The sequence below is a fragment of the Mustela lutreola genome, chromosome 12 (genome assembly GCF_030435805.1).
Source record: "Mustela lutreola isolate mMusLut2 chromosome 12, mMusLut2.pri, whole genome shotgun sequence".
Lineage (NCBI taxonomy): Eukaryota > Metazoa > Chordata > Mammalia > Carnivora > Mustelidae > Mustela > Mustela lutreola.
The window spans coordinates 56,775,978-56,794,240 of NC_081301.1; positions in this window are offsets into that span (position 1 = coordinate 56,775,978).

Below are 18,263 nucleotides of genomic sequence, written 5' to 3' on the forward strand. Positions count from 1 at the left end.
GACCCTGAGATCATGACCTAAGCCAAAGGCAGTGGCTTAACCCACTGAGCCACCCAGGCGCCCCTTAAGCTTCTTTTTTTAAAATTTATTTTTTATTTATTTTCATCATAACAGTATTCATAATTTTTTCACCACACCCAGTGCTCCATGAAATCCATACCCTCTATAATACCCACCACCTGGTAGCCCAACCTCCCACCTACCTGCCAATTCAAACCCCTCAGATTGTTTTATAGAGTCCATAGTCTCTCATGGTTCACCTCCCCTTCCAATTTTCCTCAACTCCCTTCTCCTCTCTAATTCCCCATGACCTCCATGCTATTTGTTATGCTCCACAAATAAGTGAAACCATATGATAATTGACTCTCTCTGCTTGACTGATTTCACTCAGCATAATCTCTTCCAGTCCCGTCCATGTTGCTACAAAAGTTGGGTATTGATCCTTTCTGATGGAGGCATAATACTCCATAGTGTATACGGACCATATCTTCCTTATCCATTCATCCGTTGAAGGGCATTTGGTTTTATCCACAGTCTGGCAACCGTGGCCATTGCTGCTATAAACATTGAGGTACAGATGGCCCTTCTTTTCACGACATCTGTATCTTTAGGGTAAAAACCAGGAGTGCAATTGCAGGGTCATAGGGAAGTTCTATTTTTAATTTCTTGAGGATTTTCCACACTGTTCTCCAAAGAGGCTGCACCAACTTGCATTCCCACCAACAGTATAAGAGGGTTCCCCATTTCTCCACATCCCCTCCAACACATGTTGTTTCCTGTCTTGCTAATTTTGGCCATTCTAACTTGTGTAAGGTGATATCTCAATGTGGTTTTAATTTGAATCTCCCTAATGGCTAGTGATAATGAACATTTTTTCATGTGTCTGATAGCCATTTGTATGCCTTCATTGGAGAAGTGTCTGTTCATACCTTCTGCCCATTTTTTGATATGCTTGTCTGTTTTTTGTGTGTTGCATTTGAGGAGTTCATTATAGATCCTGAGTATCAACCTTTTGTCTACACTGTCATTTGCAAATATCTTCTCCCATTCCTTGGGTTGCCTCTTTGTTTTTTTGACTGTTTCCTTTGCCGTGCAGAAGCTTTTGATTTTGATGAAGTCCCAAAAGTTTATTTTCACTTTTGTATCCTTTGCCTTTGGAGACATATCTTGAAAGAAGTTGCTGTGGTTGATATCGAAGAGATTACTGCCTATGTTCTCCTCTAGGAATCTGATGGATTCTTGTCTCACATTGAGGTCTTTTATCCATTTTATCTTTGTGTACGGTGTAGGAGAATGATTGAGTTTCATTATTCTACATATAGCTGCCCAATTTTCCCAGCACCATTTATTGAAGAGACTGTCTTTTTTCCACTGTATATTTTTTCCTGCTTTGTCGAAGATTATTTGCCCATAGAGTTGAGGGTCCATATCTGGGCTCTCTACTCTTCCACTGGTCTATGTGTCTTCTTCTATGCCAGTACCATGCTGTCTTGGTGATCACAGCTTTGTAGTAAAGCTTGAAATCAGGTAGCGTGGTGCCCCCAGTTTGATTTTTGTTTTTCAACATTTCCATAGTGATTCAGGGTCTCTTCTGGTTCCATAGAAATTTTTGCATTATTTGCTCCAGCTCTTTGAAGAATACCGGTGGAATTTTGATCGGAAGGGCATTAAAAGTATAGATTGCTCTAGGCAGTATTGACATCTTAACAATGTTTATTCTTCTGATCCAAGAGCATGGAATGGTCTTCCATCTTTTTGTGTCTTCTTCAATTTCTTTCATGAGTGTTCTGTAGTTCCTCAAATACAAATCCTTTACCTCTTTGGTTAGGTTTATTCCCAGGTATTATATGGTTCTTGGTGCTATAGTAAGTGGAATCAATTCTCTAATTTCCCTTTCTGTATTTTCATTATTAGTGTATAAGAAAACCACTGATTTCTGTACATTGACTTTGTATCCTGCCACGTTGCTGAATTGCTGTATAAGTTCTAGTAGTTTGGGGGTGGAGTCTTTTGGATTTTCCATATGAAGAATCATGTCATCTGCGAAGAGAGAGAGTTTGACTTCTTCATTGCCGATTTGGATACCTTTTATTTCTCTTGGTTGTCTGATTGCTGTTGCTAGGACTTCTAATACTATGTTGAACAAGAGTGGTGAGAGTGGGCATCCTTGTCGTGTTCCTGATCTCAACGGGAAGGCTGCAAGCTTTTTCCCATTGAGGATGACATTTGTTGTGGGTCTTTCATAGATAGATTTGATGAAGTTCAGGAATGTTCCCTGTATCCCTATACTTTGAAGCGTTTTCATCAGGAACGGATGCTGGATTTTGTCAAATGCTTTTTCTGCATCGATTGAGAGGACCATGTGGTTCTTCTCTCTTCTCATAATAATTTATTCTATCACATTGATTGGCTTGGGAATGTTGAACCATCCTTGTAGCCCAGGGATGAATCCCACCTGGTCATGATGGATAATCTTTTTAATGTGCTGTTGGATCCTGTTTGCTAGGATCTTGTTGAGAATCTTAGCATCCATATTCATCAGTGATATTGGTCTGAAATTCTCCTTTTGGTAGGGTCTTTGCCTGGTTTGGATTTCAGGGTAATGTTGGCTTCATAAAAAGCGTCTGGAAGTTTTCCTTCTGCTTCAATTTTTTGAAACAGCTTCAGGAGAATAGGTGTTATTTCTTCTTTGAAACTTTGGTAGAATTCCTCAGGGAATCCGTCAGGTTCTGGGCTCTTGTTTTTTGGGAGGTTTTTGATCACTGCTTCAATCTCTTTAATAGATATTGGTCTATTCAGGTTGTCGATTTCTTCCTGGTTCAATTTTGGGAGTTTATAGTTTTCAAAAAATGCATCCATTTCATCTAGGTTGCTTAACTTATTGGCATATAACTGTTGATATTAACTTCTGATGATTGTTTCTACTTCCTTGGTGTTAGTTGTGATCTCCCTTTTCATTCATAATTTTATGAATTTGGGCTTTCTCTCTTTTCTTTTGGATTAGTGTGGCCAGTCGTTTATCGATCTTATTGATTCTTTCAAAAAACCAGCTTCTAGTTTCACTGATACGTTCTACTGTATCTCTGGTTTCTACCTCATTGATCTCAGCTCTAATCTTGATGATTTCTCTTCTTATGTGTGGAGTTGGTTTGATTTGTTTTTGAGTCTCCAGTTCTTTAAGGTATCGAGACAGCTGCTGTGTTCTGGATTTTTCAATTTTTTTGAGGGAGGCTTGGATGGCTATGTATTTCCCCCTTAGGACTGCCTTTGCTGTATCCCATAGGTTTTGGACCAAAGTGTCTTCATTCTCATTGGTTTCCATGAATTGTTTCAGTTCTTCTTTGATCTCCTGGTTGATCCAAGCATTCTTAAGAAAGATGGTCTTTAGCTTCCAGGTGCTTGAGATCCTTTGGAACTTTTCCTTGTGATTGATTGATTGATTTCCAGTTTCAAAGCATTGTGATCTGAGAATATGCAGGGAATAATCTCTGTCTTTTGGTACCGGTTGAGTCCTGATTTGTGACCCAGTATGTGGTCTATTCTTGAGAAGGTTCCATGTGCACTTGAGGAGAATGAGTATTCTGTTGTTTTAGGGTGGAATGTTCCGTATATATCTATGAGGTCCATCTGGTCCAGTGTGTCATTCAATGCTCTTGTTTCTTTATTGACTTTCTGCTTCGATGATCTGTCTATTTCTGAGAAAGGCATGTTAAGATATCCTATTATTAATGTATTCATATCAATATGATTCTTTATCTTGATTAACAATTTTCTTATGTAGTTGGCTGCTCCCAAATTGGGCGTATAGATCTTTACAATTGTTAGATCATCTTGGTGGATAGTCCCTTTAAGAATGATGTAGTGTCTTTCTGTATCTCTGACTGCAGTCTTTAGTTTAAAATCTAATTTATCTGGTATGAGAATCGCTACCCCAGCCTTCTTTTGAGGCCCATTGGCATGAAAGATGCTTCTCCATCCCTTCACTTTCGGTCTGAGTGTACCTTTAGGTTCGAAATGGGTCTCTTGTAGACAACATATGGATGGGTCCTGTCGTTTTAACCAATCTGCAACCCTGTGCCATTTTATGGGAGCATTTAGGCTATTCACATTGAGAGTGATTATTGATAGATACAATTTTATTGACATCGTGTTACCTTTGAAGTCTTTCTTTCTGTAGATTTTCTCTATATTTCTGTTCAGTGCTATTCGTAGGATTTTCCTCTTTTATAGAACCTCCCTTAATATTTCCTGCAGTGTAAGCTTGGTGGTTGCATAGTCCTTTAAGCCTTGCTGGTCTTGGAAACTCTTTATCTCTCCATTCATTTTGAATGTCAGTCTTGCTGTTTAAAGTATTCTTGGCTGCACGTTCTTTTTATTTAATGCCCTGAATATGTCTTGCCTGCCCTTTCTGGCTTGCCAGGTCTCTGTGGACAGGTCTGACATTATTCTGATGGACTTTCCTCTGTAAGTAAGGAGCCTCTTTGCCCTGGCGGCTTTCAAGAGATTAAACCTACAATTATGATTCCTCAATTTGACTATCAGGTGCCTTGGTGTTCTTTTGGAATGTAGGATCTTGGGTGGAGACCTTTTGGCCTCTAGTACATGAACTCTGGGTCCATTAGTGAGATTGGGAAATTTTTCATGAAGAATTTGTTCCACTATATCTTCTAGAATTCTTTCTTTCTCCTCCCCTTCAGGGATTCCAATAATTCTTACGTTGGAACATTTCATGGCATTATTTATTTCCATGATTCTGTTTTCATAGTTTCTAAGCTGTTTGTTCCAGGCTTCCTCCTGATCCTTTCTCTCTATCTGTTTGTCTTCCAGATCACTAATTCTATCTTCTGTCTCAGTTACCCTAGCTTTGAGAGAATTTAGATTAGATTGGAATTCATTGAGAGCATTGTGGACTTCATCCCTGGTAGCTTTCAGCTCAGCCCTAACATTGTGAACATCCTCTCTGGTCGCTTTCAGTTCAGCCCTAATCAATTCCGTTTGGTCATCCATGGCTTTCCCCAACCTAGCTATTGCCTGGATAATTGTTAGCCTGAATTCTCTTTCCGACATATTGTCTATGTTGATAGCTGTTAGCTCTGTTCCAGAAGGTCCATCCTCTGTGTTTTTCTTCTGTTGGGCATTCCTTCTCCTAGTCATTTTGGTGAGAGATGCCTGAACAGATATAGCTGGATGTATCGACCATGGTGCAGTCAAGGTGCACCCTGGAACACTTCTGAGCAATCAGGATTCTTCACCCAAACGAGAGACAAAAGAAAATAAAAAGAAAAAAAGAGAGAGAGAGAGACAGGAAAGAAAGGGAAGGTGAAATAGAAGGTTCAGCCCAAATGGGCCCCAATATACAATTTATGAAGTATATAAACTAAAACAGACAAACAAAAAGACTGATAAAAGTATATGACACGAGAAAAAAATTTATATGCAAATAAAGGAAGAACCTCATCACAAAGAACCCCAAGTATAAGATTTATATACTATCAGGACAAACACAAAAACACAGAAACAGTGGTCGAAGAAAAAGATGGGAGAATGGTTATAAATTCTCAGTGTGGTTGAGGAAGATTGTTTTGATTCTTCCTGGAAGTATCTTGATGTCTTTGTTAAAGGACTCAACTTTCCTAAGATAAAGCGGGATTAAAAATTGGTTTACCTATAGAGGTAGTATTGATTGGGGAAAGGGGATTACTTTGAAGTTTATCTCTATGTGAATATTAGAAAATAAAAATAAAAAGGCATAAACTAGACTAAACTAAACTAAAATAAAAAAAATAAATTCAAAAAATAGAAATGTAAAAGAAAAACACAGGTGTATGTATCAAAAAGTTCAGGTTAGGAGGTTATTATGGAATTTGATATACTGGACAGCTCACTATGATGGTAAATAGTTAAAAAATTATCTATCTATTAAAAAAAAAAAAAAAGAACCAGAATAGTGGGAACGAGTTGAAAATAAAAGTTTTCCTATGAAGTAGTGGTGGTTGTTCTCTTGCAGTCTTTTTTTTTTCCCCCCCTTGGTTTGTTTTCTGAGGGAGGGACCTGCCACGTGGGTGTTCAGCCAATGATGTTCACTGAGTTAAGTCCCCTCGCCCCCCTCAAGGGGTGGGCTCTGAGGAAACTGGGTTCTTTTTAGGCTTTTGTTCTCTGGTGGTTTTGTTTGTTCACTTTTTTTTTTCTCTCACCTTGACCGCTTTTGATGGTTTTTGTAGTTTTATAGGAAAACAGACTGCACCCTGACCTCCCTCTCAGAAAGAAGCTTCAGTCTGGCTGTAGAGCCCAGATGAGTTCCCCCTTTGCCGCTGGCAGAGCAGATTCAGAGTCATGGTTCCTGGGGACACAGGATCTTTTACTTGTACCCAAAACCATGGCAGCGGTGGCAGTCTGGGAGCTCCAGACCACCAAATAGATTCCAAGCAGCGATTGCACACTGAGATTTCTCCACTGGCCTGGGCTGGGAGTGCCTGGTCTTTCTGGGTCTAAGAGCGCCAGGCTTGCGCGCACCTCTTTCAGGGTCCTCTATGCGTCACGCGCGTCTCAGGCACTGAGAATGAGGCATAGGTCCGAAAGCACCAGGCTGGGCTTTTGCATACTGCTGTCAGGGGAGAGATTGGGACACATGTCTTAGGCTCTGAAACGATGGCACGGGTCAAAGAGCATGACTGGGCCTTTGTAACTCTCTCCTGGGAGTATGAGGGACGTGCGCACGTACCTCAGGCTTTGTAGCAGCGCTCGCACGTTCTGCAGTCCGGTGTGGCTCCCATCCCCTTACAGGAGCCAGAACCCATGCATTCTCGGCACGCTGGCAGCTTAGGGACCAAGACCTTGTTTCTCTGCAGCACTCTCTCTGGCTCAGCGCCAAAGGAGGCTGTCCTGGGACCGGTGACTTAAGCCCCTGTCCCTAGCTGCCCTGATTCCTACAATTCCCAGCCCCCCTCCTTGAGCCTTTGCTCTTTTTGAGTGCTTTCAACCAGTCTCCAAGTTAATGCTGGTCCCCAGATGCAGGGCACTCTCAGATTGGGGTATTACTTTCCAACCGGTTGTCTCTGATGGCTCCCTCCCCTTTTTGTTTATCTTCCGATATAAGTCCGCCATTCCCACTCCACTTTACCTGCCCACTGGCATCTTCTGCCCCTGTAGAGATCCAGACATGTATAATTCTGATCTCAGGCTGATTTCATGGGTGATCGGAGTTCTTTGGTAGGTAATCAGCTCACTTTAGGGTACAGGTTCAAAAGGTGCCTCCTCCTACTTCCCCGCCATCTTGTCCCCTCTCCTGACTTTTTGAATTACTACATTGTACACCTGAAACTGATGTAGCAGTGTGTGTCAAATATACTCAAATTAAAAAAAAAAAAAGAAAGAAAAAAAAAAAAGAAAAGAAAGAACTATAAGTTCTTTAAGTCCAACACAAAGTAAGCTCACTCCTGAGAAAAATGACTTCTCCACTGGAGACTTTGTCAAGAAGACTCCAGTGGGCCTGGCCAAACCTTTCTTAAAACTGGGCTGCAGTGTAAGAGCCTTCATACCCAAGCTTCCTCCTTTCCTCTCCCCTTTATACTGTCTGATCTGTACTGCAATGAGGAAAAAACAACAAAACAAACAAATAAACAAAAACCACCTCATGTGCCCCTCACTATTTATCCATCTCATACATTTCCTACACTAAATCTCTTACCTTTAATCATATCATGACATCTGAAAATCCATCCTAACAAATTATATAACATAGTTACATGGCACACAGTAACCATTAATAAAATGTTAATGACCTTATAGTAATAGTCACCACAGAAAAGAAATAATTCTACACACATCGTGTGAAGTGAATATACAGAATTTTATTTTCTCCAACACAAAATGTACATATTCTTGCACATAATCTGAAAATAGATATTTTTTATTACACATTGTAGGAAAATCATCAGTATATTTTATTTCTATATAGATTGACCCCAATGTTTGAAAATATCCAATATTTTCCCCAATTTCTGTAGCCACATGAATGCATATTTTAATAGTTCTGACAATTTTTTACCTAAAATAGTGAGTTAAAAATTTAGAATCTAGCCTTATTCTGTCTAAGCTATTTAAATGCATGGAGATCACACAAAAAAACTTGAAGAAGGAAAGGAAATAGTCATTTAAATAGGAATTGGTGTTAAAAGTAAATGGCAAGGGAAAAACTGAATTGATTACACTTTCTTCCCTATAGCCAATATTTCCCATGGAGAAATGATGTGAGTTCATTTTGGGGGAGGGGGGTCACATCAGAATGTGCTAAGGAGGAAGAGTAGAAAAAAGTAGAAAAGAATCAGAAAGAAGAGCAAGAGCAGAAGCACCCACAAGAAATTCAGGAGATTTAATTTCTCTAAAAGATGAAGAAGCAATTTCTTGTTTCACATCATTTTTCCTTCTCTTCCCTGTACCTGCACAATGGAAAACTGAAGTTTTGTCATTCTTTTTCTGTAATTCCTGGATAGCTACCTTTGATTCTAGAGTTACACATGTTTTGTTTGTTTGTTTGTTTGTTTGTTTTAATCATGCTTAAAAAATGCGTGTTTATGTACTTTGATTTTAATTCTACAAACTTTATTGGGAACTTGTTAAGGGTTAAAAATTGTCCAGATGATTCATAACTAAGAATTATATGTTTCTCGGTTCTCAAGACTCTACACTGAAGTGAAAGCATGAAAAAAGTATAATATACTGTGCAAACTGTTTTATGAGAGGACTGTCAAGTAGTCTGGAATGATCAGCAGGAAAGATTTGCACTGCCTTTAAGAGTAGAAATACTCTAGGTCACTTGGGTGGCTCAGTAGGTTAAGCATCTGTCTTTGACTCAGGTCATGATCTCAGGGTCCTGTGATTCAGCCCTACAATGGGCTTCCTGTAGAGCAGTCTGCTTCTCCCTCTCTCTGTCCCTCCTCACCCTGCTCATGCTCTCTCTCAAATAAATAAATAAAATAGTTTCTTTTTTAAGTAGAACTACTCTATAAAAAGATGAAATTGCACAGAGTCTTGAGAATAGACCTTCTCCAGTGAGATGGAGTCAAGAAACATCTTCTGAGAGAGAGGAAATGACATCAATAAAATCAGAGAAGCATGGAGAGTTCTGAAACATCCTAAGAATAGCAAATAATTTCTTGTGATTGGAGCTAGGTTGACAGAGATGGAAGAGAGCATGGCAAGAGATGAGGCAGGATTGGTTGAAAGAGGTCAAATTATGAGCAGCTATGTGCTATGATTTTATTATAGGGAAGAGACTGTTACTATCAAACTATTAAGGAGACCTGTTGAAGATTCTTTGTTTATTTAAAACTTCATCTCTCATTCTTACTTCCCAGTTGTTTAACCAGAGCAAGCTTTATTTCTCATCATAATTTTGGACTATGTAGGAAGAGACTTCAGATATGTAATTTAGCAGAACAAAAATATTAAGACCCATTTAGTTTCTCACTTGTTCTACATGTCAGCATTCCACAACTAATTTGGTCTGTATAGCATGCTTTTCCTTCATTCCAAGTGTTGCTAAAATTTACTCTTTGAAAAGAACAAAGATATGTCTCATGTTCAAAGTTAAATTTTTTACCTGAGGAATTTGAGACCTATGAATAAGAAAGTCTGGGAAAAGTGGTTTTTCCCAATGGTCTGTATAAATGCCATACACACACACACACACATACACACACACACACACACTACCCTCTTGTCATACATACACGCACACACACTACCCTCTTGTCACAGTGTAATAGAATCACAGTATTCCTTAGAAGAACCCCTAAAATGATGCTGATACCTCAGGGACTGAACAGAACTAAAGTTTTAGTTCTATATTCTGTTCATCTTGTAAGCAGATAAAGTGTAGTCTTCCAGCCCCAGTGTACATAGGAAAAAGAGAAAGAGAGAAAACTCTCACATTTCTATTGCCAAACCTTACTGTGTGACGTCTCAAGACTAGAGCTTTTGGATCAATAATAACTGCAAAGTTAGGGTCAGTTATATTTGCAAAATTTAAAATACCAATATAGTGTTAATAGGGCATGGGTTTAACGAGTCAGCCATGAAAATTTATTTTAATCATTAAAACAACTTTCACAAATTTGCACAAGTTTCATGTCAAGCCAGGTTGTTTTGTGTGAAAATTAGTTTTCATCTTTTGAGACATAGCTTTCTTTATTCAGTACCCGAGCTAGATCTCAATTACTGAGAAAAACAAAGCAAACAAGAAAAACAAACAAAACAAAATGAAACAAAAAAACACACACTATACTCTTTTAGGACTTCGGACTGGGCAGTTGTAGCCTGAAACATTAAGCATGTAAATCATCAATCTAGAAAGGGAGCTTAGGGCTCATCTGTAGTTCCAATGTGGAATTCTTTTATAATGATTCAAGAAACAATCCCTTTAAAGTAAATCATTAGGAACTTTGATACTTCAAAAGTCTAAATCATGGATTTTCCATTAGTAATTTGATAACTTCTACAGGTATAAAACATAACATTGGAAAGGAAAAAATTTTGACAAAATTTTAATCTTTTCAAATTATTTTGAATTTTCTTTATAGATTGTATTTTTTGTAAAGATGTAGAATAATTGATTTCTGAATGGACTTCAGTGTATTTTTTTTCAAACATTGTATTGTTTTGGGAAAGGGGGCAGATACAGGTAATGATTAAAAAAAACTAGTTGTTTTAACTATTTGTAACAAAGATAATATATTTAAAGTATGTGAATAGATCATCAGTCTATTCCTTAGGCAGTAGAACAAGACTATTTATTATTATATAGTTGTATTTTTATAAAAAATTCAGCTTTTAAAGAGCCCAACTACTTTGAGTCCATTTATATCTCTAAATCCTGTGATTAATACCTATCAATACCTATACTATCAATACCTAGTGCTCCATCATGCTTGGGCTATATGCTATTTAAATTTATCTACCTACATGTGCGTGTGTGTGTGCATGTGTTTAAAGAAGAACATAGTGCCTGATAACAACAATGTATTAGGTATCCATCAAAGATTTTATATGTGTACACATATTCTTATTGTTGTCTATTAAATTGCAAACTGTCTGTGTAAGCTAAGTGTATATGGTCAGTGTATAAGTGGCTATATTTAACATTTTGTTATGCTTGCTAGGTATTTTCATAGTTCCTTATAATTAACAGGCATTCAACATTATTTTTTTTAATTTAATTTTTTATTTTTTATAAACATATATTTTTATCCCCAGGGGTACAGGTCTGTGAATCACCAGGTTTACACACATTATTTTTGAATAAAATATAATTGTCAGTCATTGTCCAATATCTAATGGGTCTGCCATATAAATATCTTCCCATAAGTTAATAAATAATATTCACATACATATTTACCCTTCTTATTTAATGTTATTAGTGTACTCCCAACAAATCTAACATACTCATAATGTGGCAATTATAACTCTGATTCTGACTAAAGATTTTATAAATGCATAAATCTCTACAAATATATTTAATGTCATTATTTGCACAATAATTGTCCTTCAAATTAGAACACTAATTTTGTATACACAAGGCAGGCACATATTCATTCTAGAAAAATGTATCTGGATCTTGACTCCTAAATGCTTTTGTATTCATCATCTGTACATTATTTGCCCCTGTACATTTGTTATCTACATTATTTGCCATCTGTACATTTTGCTGTTCATTGATTATTCATATGCTTTACCTTTAAGTTTGAATATTTACATCTTGCTTTTAGCTCACTCTGTTTTCTGATTTTTATTTTGTTTTATAACAATTTTGTATGAATCTACTCAACCATGCCAAAGTTTTTTTCCTATATACTGATAATTATCTATAATGCACCTAGCACTGTGATTTTCCATGAACTTTTAAATTCAGATTCCTGGCTTGACCATACCTAATCTTTTTATTTCTCAACTGACCCCAGTCCTCCATGTTAGTTAAAGAATAAATAAATAAATCATACATCTGACACTACTAATGAAAGGTGAGATATTTATTTTCTACCTTGAATCTGGAAAGTCTAATACCTGCTTTGACCAGTTTAGTAGAGCATACCCGGCACTTCTGAGAACAAGTCATAAAACACTATGCAGTCTGCCTGATTCTCTTGGAACATTTGCATTTAGGATGCACCCTTCCAGAATGAAGCTGCCACAACATAAGACACCCAAGTCACATGGAGAGGCCAGGTATAGGCATACTCGCTGGCAGATTCAGGTGAAAGCAGCTTCCACATCTTTACAACCCATCTAGCAGACAATATTTTCCAGATAATTTCAACCCCTAAATGTTCACATCATTCCCAGATAATTGAGTCCTCTCAGTTGAGATCCCAAATTCAGACAGCAGCAGACAAATTATCCCATTTAGCCCTGCCTGAGTTTCTAAGCCACAGAATCTGAGTATACTAAATAGGATGCTTTATGTCCCTAAGTTAAGGTTGTTTGTTTTACATTAATAGGACTAAAGGATATAGCCTAGTTCCAAGGCCTTTCTATGATCACACACACTGCTCAGTAAAGTCCTGGCAAGGGAGTCTGACAATTAGCATATAAGTCCATCAAACATTTTTGAGAACATTTTTTTTTAGAAATTCACTGATTGCATTGTATTTTCCTTTTCTCTCTCTATTATCCCTTTCTCCTGGAGATAGCATCATGGCTTGAGGAAGTCAACACATGTCCTTGGACACTTGGCTTTCTCACTGAAATGCTATTTGCCTTGGGAAAGGTAGAGAGTGTCTAAGGAAAAACTGGCACTTGAGATAATCCCATAGTCTCAATACATCACAATTTTCACTAAAACTGGGGTACCAAACATTTTGAAAACTTATTGCTGATCATTGAAATGCCTGGTGCATTAAGCAGTAATAAGTGTTCAGAAACAACATTGGTTTTAGATTAAATATGTCACTAAAATCTATTTGTAGTAGCAACGTGCATATAAACTAGCAAACTGCCTCCCGGCAATCAGGTCTGTTCCTGCCATTTAATGTTGCCATACATATGCTTTATTTTACTATATTCATCTAACTGCAGTTTTGGAACACTTTGTTCATGGAAATCTACTACAGTAAGTGATTAAAAAAAAATTCAGTCCAAACCTGTAGACTTTAGTTTGAAACCATTAAAATTATTATATAATCCTCTGCTAGCTGAGTAAAAATGGCACCTATTTGGCCATTGAACTTAGTGGTGTAAATAACTAAGATTAAGATAAACCTGACTTAAGATAAGGCTTCTTATTATGTTAACAGTGAGAAGATGTCTACAAAATAAGAGTAATCATTTCTGTGCATTGATGATTTATAGATCTAGTAGCATATTGTAGATATTAAGTAACAATTTAGTGAGCTTAGCCAAAATTAACAGAAAATTTTATATTTCTTTGTCTTACCTAGGGAAAAATACAAATTGTATTAACTTTTTTTCTCTTTAGAAAAACTATTATGGGGCGCCTACATGGCTCAGTGGGTTAAGCCACTGCCTTCTGCTCAGGTCATGATCTTAGGGTCCTGGGATCGAGCCCGGCATCAGGCTCTCTGCTCAACAGGGAGCCTGCTTCCTCCTCTCTCTCTGCCTGCCTCTCTGCCTGCTTGTCATCTCTCTGTCAAATAAATAAATACAATCTTTAAAAAAAATTAAAAAAGAAAAACTATTATAAATCTTTCTCCAAAATAATCAATTAATATTTCTAAGTGTTAATTTCTAAAGGCATTGTTTACACATTGAGCCATATTCTTTTTCTTTTCCCCCTGCATAGTGATATCTCAATTAATTTTATTTTTTAAATTTTATTTATTTTTTATTATGTTCAGTTAGCCAATGTATAGCACATCATTAGTTTTTGATGTGTTCAACAATTCAATAGTTGCATTTTAAGACCCAGTGCTATATTCTATTCCTTCAAGTTGTTTGTAGTTGGACAAACAAATCTGCCACAGTGCACATTAATCTAATGTTTGTTCTCTTAGAAAATAATGATTAGAAAAAAAGATAGCAAGATCTATAGAGAATCTATTCCATATAAATCATCCTAATAAATGTGTAGATGATAGGGTGACTCAGTGATGGACATTGGGGAGTGCATATGCTATGGAGAAGTTGTGAATTATGTAAGACTGATGACTCACAGAACTGTACCCCTAAAACAAATAATACATTATATATTAATTAAAAGTAAATAAAATAGAAATGTGTAGATGGGAAAAGAAAATTAAAAGAGTAAATTAAAGGTCACATTAGAAAATAAGACAGCTAAAGGTAAAGCATTATAAATGCAAGGAAAAATATATTAATTCATATTTTCAGGATAAAGATGAAGCATGTAGTTCTTATGTCCCTTTTTTAAAACTTTATTTTATTTTTTTCAGTGTTCCAAGATTCATCGATTATGCACCAAACCCAGTGCTCCATGCAATACATACCATCCTTAATACTCACTGGCTCACCCATACCCCACCATTCTTCCCTCCAAAACCCTCAGTTTGTTTCAGATATGGCCCCGCAACTCTATGGTCAACTAATCTTCAACAAAGCAGGAAAAAGTATCCAGTGGAAAAAAGACAGTTTCTTCAATAAATGGTGCTGGGAAAATTGGACAGCTATGTATACAAGAATGAAACTCGACCATTCTCTTACACCATACACAAAGATAAACTAGAAATGGATAAAAGACCTCAACATGAGGCAGGAATCTATGAAAATCTTACAGGAGAAATAGTCAGTTACCTCTTTGACATCAGCCACAGCAACTTCTTTCAAGACATGTCTCCAAAGACAAAGAAAACAAAAATGAAAATGAACTTTTGGGACTTCATCAAGATAAAAAGCTTCTGTACAGCAAAGAAAACAGTGAACAAAACAAAGAGGCAACCCACAGAATGGGAGAAGATTTTTGCAAATGACATTACAGACAAAGGGCTGATATTCAAGAGCTATAAAGAACTCCTCAAACTCAATACACACAATACAGATAATCACATCAAAAAATGGGCAGAAGACATGAACAGACACTTCTCCAAAGAAAACAAATAAATGGTTAACAGACACATGTCTATTTTTTTTTAACCCAAGAATTTCACTAAAATTTTTATAAAATAGTTTGGTGAAATTATGTGTCTCTAAAATTGTAAGAAATTATAAAGCAAAGTAAAAAAATAAATTTGGGGAAAAGGTAAGATTATAAAAGTCAAGTGCCTAACTTTAGGAAATTTTTAAAACAAAGTGTACTGAGGTAACTGAAAATGTGTATTTCATAATTTATGAATATCTATAATACAATACTATGCGATAGTTTAAGGATATAATAAATCTGAAGAAAGTCCTCCCTTTTAGTTTCAGTCTTGTCCAGATTGAAGCATGACAAAGCATCCTAAAAATCAGATTGTTGAGAAAAGAATTTATTTTTTAAAATTGTCTTTTAAAAATATGTATTTTAAATGTAATGTATTTTAAATCTTTCCAAGTGTATGTTGTACCTAAAATTAGGCAAATTATGATGAAAATAAATGCCTTAGTTTTTGTTTGGTTCAACAAGCAAGAATGATGTGGAAATGGCAACTTTTATAAGTAAATAGATTTTAAAAATAATTGAATTTATTTAAAATGCTTAAAATCAATTATAAAATAATGTTTTCTTAATAGTTAAAATACCTGGGGGCTGGTATAATATTCTGCACATTTTGATACATTAGTGGATTGTCAGGAATTTGGGATAGTCGGATGAATAGAAAAGCAGGCAGCTCTGTCAAAAAACCTAATATGTATTAGAGTACAGAGATACAGAAAGAGGTAAATTTCAGAATGATACCAGAAGCTTAATGATCAAAGAATGTATTAGGTACAGAGATCACAAGATGAAGGAGCTATCAATTCTATTTGGAGAGAGGTCAGAGATATCTTCCCTGGAGAAACTGTTTCTGAGTGTTTTTGAGAAATAATTGCTTCTCTTTGAGGACATGGAATGAATAATTATTACAATTAGAATAATAGTGAGGAATGTATGGTAGAACAGAAATTTGATTTTAATGTATTGTACTACTGTGTCAGTAAGTGAAATGTGAGTTATTTGAAACACACATATCCTGGACTGTTTCCCTCCACTCTGTGTCCTATAAACTGGAAAGGGCAGCATCCATACCCATGAGAAAGGTCTCTCTCACACAGTGTTGTTATGATAATCAAATAGCTTCATAGCTTTCTTTGAATTTGTTCTTAGCATCACAATCCTATTTCTAACTCTCTATAATATAATGTCAACCATTTATCTTAAGTAGTATGACCAGAGGAAAATATCATTTATATTTTTTTAACATTTTTTTTTTACTTTTAAAAAGTGAAAGTAGATAGTTTTGTTGGGATAGCTGGTGCCAAATAGGACTGTCACAGGTCAGTGAATATGTGTAGTAACACCACTTCAACCTTTCTCTCCTGTCAATCCAGCCTACTTCCTCTTCTAAATTGATCCGTGTTTAGAAGAAACCGACCAGATCTTGATCACTTTGGGAAACTTTTTACATTTCCCAATTATCTTTTAGACAAGGGAGGATTCGTTTTTAATGAAGATTTTTACTTTATAGCCTTGATTAACCATTCCACATTCAGCTGTTACTATATCTCTACATGTTCTTACAAGAGAGTCAAGCTAGGCAACTCATTATTTAATGCATGTATCAAGAAAATATTTTCACATTAAATTGTGTTGTTTCCCAATACAGTTTTTTCTGCTTTTATTCTTTATTATTCTGTCTTCTGCACCACTCTTCATTTAAGCAGCAGCAAGGGCTTTCTATATATATTGCCTTCAAAGTAAGTTGACTATTATAGAAAGATGTGAAAGATGAGAAGAGCTCAGTTTTGAACTTTGGTTAAACTCCTAGTTTTAAGGAGTTGAAGACCATACATTTGAAATAAAAGGCTCTGGGGATAAGAAGAGCTTGAGAACCCAAAACTAAGGTTAATATTATGAACAATAAACTTCCAGTAAAATGGAGGAAGATCCAGATTGCTCTTCCCTTACAAGGCTAGATAAGACATGCTGGGGCTGTGGTGGAAAATGATAAAGATAAAGACACACCCCAGGGTATAGAGGAATGGGTTAGCTAGGATAAGAGAATGAATCTGGAGGAATTAATGAGCACAAGTAGTATCTATATTACAGTTCCCAAAAGAATGAGCACTGTCTTTTCTTGGCTCCAAGAAAAGGATGGGAGCCAAGTTCCCACTAGTTGTTACTGCAAACTAGGAGGCATCCTGCCTGTATTGACTGTAATGTTATCTGTCCTTTTTACACTCAAGCAGTGGTATCTCTCACCAGTAGTAGCCCAAATGTTGGTGGTCAATAGCCTACCAAGAACAACATAAAGAGCAAACCAATGTTACAATGAGATACCTGACACCTTTCAGAGCAGAAAAACAAACAAATAAACAAACAACACAGGAAAAAAAAAACAAAACAAAACAAGGAACTGCAGGAGTTGGCCAGGATGTGGAGAAAAGAGAACCCTCTAGCACTGTCGGTGGGAATGCAACTAGTGCAGCCACTCTGGAAAAGAGTAAAATTTTGAAGGGAGTTGGAGTAAATTGGAAGGGGAGGTGAATCATGAGAGACTATGGACTCTGAAAAACAATCTGAGGGGTTTGAAGTGGCGGGGGGGTGGGAGGTTGGGGTACCAGGTGGTGGGTGTTATAGAGGGCACAGATTGCATGGAGCACTGGGTGTGGTGAAAAAATAATGAATACTGTTTTTCTGAAAATAGATAAATCAATTTAATAAAAAAAATAAAAATAAAAATGTAAATTTAAAAAAAATAGAACTACCCTATGATCCAGCAATCACACTTCTAGGTATTTACCAAAAAAATACTAAAATACTAATTCTTAGGGATACATGCACCCTGATGTTTATAGCACTAGTAGGTATTTACCAAAAAAATACAAAAATACTAATTCTTAGGGATACATGCACCCTGATGTTTATAGTAGCCAATCATTTGCATAGCCAAATTATAGCCAAGTGTCCAAAAACTGATGAATGGAAAAAGGAGAAGTGATATATATCACTTCTCCATATATATATATATATATATATATATGTATATATATATGATACATATCATATTTATAGATATATAAATATATATATTTATATATCCATATATATGACACGTATACAATATTTATAAATATATAAATATATCTATTCATATATCTATATATGATATGTATCA